The sequence below is a fragment of the Equus przewalskii genome, chromosome 13, assembly GCF_037783145.1.
Source record: "Equus przewalskii isolate Varuska chromosome 13, EquPr2, whole genome shotgun sequence".
Lineage (NCBI taxonomy): Eukaryota > Metazoa > Chordata > Mammalia > Perissodactyla > Equidae > Equus > Equus przewalskii.
In genome coordinates this window covers 43,118,692-43,122,407 of record NC_091843.1, presented here as the reverse complement: position 1 = coordinate 43,122,407, position 3,716 = coordinate 43,118,692, and positions in this window count along the sequence as shown.

The window sequence follows — 3,716 nt, the reverse complement described above, 5'->3', positions numbered from 1 at the left end:
AAAACCTCTAGTACTGTGTTGAATGGGAGTGGTGAGAGTGGACACCCTTGTCTTGTTCCTTTTCTGAGAGCTACCTGGGCAAGGGAAACAAAAGAAAAAGTTAACAAATGGGATTACATCAAACTAAAAATCTTCTGCAAAGTAAAGGAAACCATGAACAAAATGAAAACACAACTCACCAACTTGGAGAAAATATTTGCAAATCATTTATCAGACAAGGGGTTGATCTCCAAAATATATAAAGAACTCATAAAACTCAACAAGAAAAAAACAAACCACCAGATCAAAAAATGGGCAGAGGATGTGAACAGACATTTTTCCAAAGAAGGTATACAGATGGCCAACAGACACATGAAACGATGGTTCAACATCACTATTAGGGAAAGGCAAATCAAAACTACAATGAGATATCACCTTACAGTGGTCAGAATGGCTATAATTACCAAAACAAAAAACAACCAACATTGGAGACGATGTGGAGAAAAGGGAACGCTCATATGCTGCTGATGGGAACGCAAATTGGTGAAGCCACTATGGAAATTTTTCAAAAAATTTAAAATAGAAATACTATACAATCCAGCTATCCCACTACTGGGTATTTATCCAAAGAACTTGAAATCAATGATCCAAAGAGATTTATGCACCCCTATGTTCACTGCAGCATTATTCACAATAGCCAAGATGTGGAAGCAACCCAAGTGCCCTTCTACAGATGAATGGATAAAGAAGATGTGGTATATATATACAATGGAATACCACTCAGCCATAAAAAGAGACAAAATCATCCCATTTGCAACAAGATGGATGGACTTTGAGTGTATTATGTTAAACAAAATAAGCCAGAGAAAGACAAGTGCCGCATGATTTCACTCATATGTGGAAGACAACAAATACATGGATAAAGAGAACAGATTAGTGGTTACCAGAGGGGAAAGGGGTTGGAGGGTAGGCGAAAGTGATAAAGGGGCACAAACGTATGGTGATGGATAAAAATTAGACTCCTAGGGGTGAGCATGATGAAGTGTATTCAGAAACTGATACATAGGGGCCAGCCCAGTGTCACAGCGGTTAAGTGCGCCCATTCCACTTCAGTGGCCTGGGATTCGCAGGTTCGGATCCCAGGTGTGGACATGGCACCGCCTGGCAAGCCACATATAAAATAGAGGAAGATGGGCACGGATGTTAGCTCAGGGCCAGTCTTCCTCAGAGAAGAGGAGGAGGATTGGCAGCAGTTAGCTTAGGGCTAATCTTCCTCAAAAAAAAAAAACAACAACAAAAAAGAAACTGATACATATAATGTACACCCAAAATTACACAATGTCACAAACCATTATGATCTCACTAAAATTACTTAAAAAAAAAAGATGAAAAACTGAAAACACTCTCCACCAATTAAATTTGTGGACAACACAAAATTTTCACTTTCATTCCTGTTCTTTAACGTTGCTTCAGAATTCTGAGCAGTGCAATAATTCATGAAACAAGAAGGGTAATATTTATGGAAGAGGAAAACATGAGATTAAAATATATAATTTTAGGGACCGGCCCCATGGCTGAGTGGTTAAGTTCACGCCCTCCCCTTTGGCTGCCCAGGGTTTTGCCAGTTCAAATCCTGGGTACGGACATAGCACCGCTTGTCAGGCCATGTTGAGGTGGCATCCCACATGCCACAACTAGAAGGACCCACAACTAAAATATACAACTATGTACTGGGGGGATTTGGGGATAAAAAGCACACACACACACACACACACAAAGATTGGTAACAGTTGTTAGCTCAGCTGCCAATCTTTAAAAATATATATGTGTGTATATATAATTTTATATGCCCAAAACACTAGGAAATCAACTAATTCACCACACTAACAGATTAAAAAAAATCCTATATCTTCAATAGATTCGAGAAAAGCATTTGACAAAATTCAACATTATAAATCCATTTAGCAAACCATAAATAAAAGGGAATATCCTTAGACTTAAAAAATACCTACAAAAATCCTACGGATTTTGAAATCAAAAAGTTTTCCCCCTGAGGTCAGGAACAAAGGAAGGAATTCCACCCTGAGCACTTCAACATTGTACCGGCATTTTGACCAGTGCAGTAAGGCAAGAAATGAAATGCAAAATGACTAGAAAGAAATAAAAGTCATTATGAACAGATATGAGTATATACAAAAATTCAAAAGAATCTACCAACTGTTAGAATAAATGAATTGGGCAATGTTGCTAGATACAAGGTCATTATAAAACAACTATATTCCAATATTCTAGCAACAAACAAAAGACTTAAAAGACACTTCACAAAAGAGAATATCCAAATGGCCAATTTGAAAAGATGCTTAGCAATATTAATCATTATGGAAATTAAAAGTAAAACCACAGTAAAATACCAGTACAACACACTCACCAGAATGTCTGAAATGAGAAAAATGAAAAATACCAAGTTTGGCCAGGGTGATGTGTGTCCTTTCTGTGAACACTTGGAAACACAACAGGCTGACTAGGCTGCTGAAAAGGAGGCCTCCAGGGTGGCTGGTCCCTCTCCAATCTTTACCAAATGCTTCTTTGGGGTAGAGAGAGGGGGCATTCCTGAGGTATACGTTTGAATCACCACATCCTTTAATTGCAAATTCTGGGTCCTAAACATCAAATACAATGACATGTATTAGCTTCCTAGGGCTGCCGTAACAAATTTCCAAAAATTGGGTGGCGTAAAGCAACAGGCCACAAGTCCAAATCAAAGAGTTGGCAGAGCGGAACTCCTCTGGAGGGTCTAAGGAAGTCTCTTCTCTTCTAGTTCCTGGCGGCTGTTAACATCTTTGACTTCTGGCTGCATCTCTCTTCTGTTTTCACGTTGCCTCCTTCTATATGTCTGTTATTTCCTTTGCCTCTCTCTTATGAGGACCCTTGTGATGGCATTCAGGGCCCACCTAGATGAACCAAAGTAATCTTCCTCAACTCAGAATGCTTAATTACATCTGCAAATACCCTTTTCTCAAATATAGTAACATTTATAAGTTAAAGGAATTAGGGCTTGATATTTTTGGGTAGCCATTATTCAACCCACTACACTTGTGTTTAATATTTTCTAAACAAACTAGTTCGTTTAGTGACATTGCAGAGAGATGATCATGGGGAGGAATGGCCTGAGAAAACCAGGTGTGTGTGTCAGGAGGAGGCAGAAGCCTTACCTATCATGGGAGTAACATTCTCTGGGTGCAGAGGGGAGATTGGAAGGATTTTAGAAAGGAGTGCTAAAGCAGAATTTCTTCCTTCTTTGCCAGGGTTCTGAGATCTGATCTCATAAAAGAAATTGCTGCATTTACATATACTTTCTAAAGAAGTGGACAACAGGCATGCTGTGGCAGACCCAGCCAGCTGCCCATTCAATATCCATTCTTTCATTCTTCGCTGAAAAGAATCCCACTTTTATTTAGGGCCATCAATTGCTCAGCTCAAAAAGTTCATTTCCCAGGTTTCCTTGTAGTCACTGGTCATGTGACACAGTTCTGATTAGTGGGACATAAGCAGAAACACTCAAATGAAGCTTCTGGAAAAGCTGTTGTTTTGCTAATAAAAAGGGGCACACATTTGCACCTTTCCCTCCCCTTCCTTTGTGAAACACCTGATGTTTCACAAAGGTGATGCCCTGAGGTGAGGTGTAAACGTCAGGGCCTTGAGTCCTTGACAGCATTGTGGAGTCGCCTTAGAAGCCC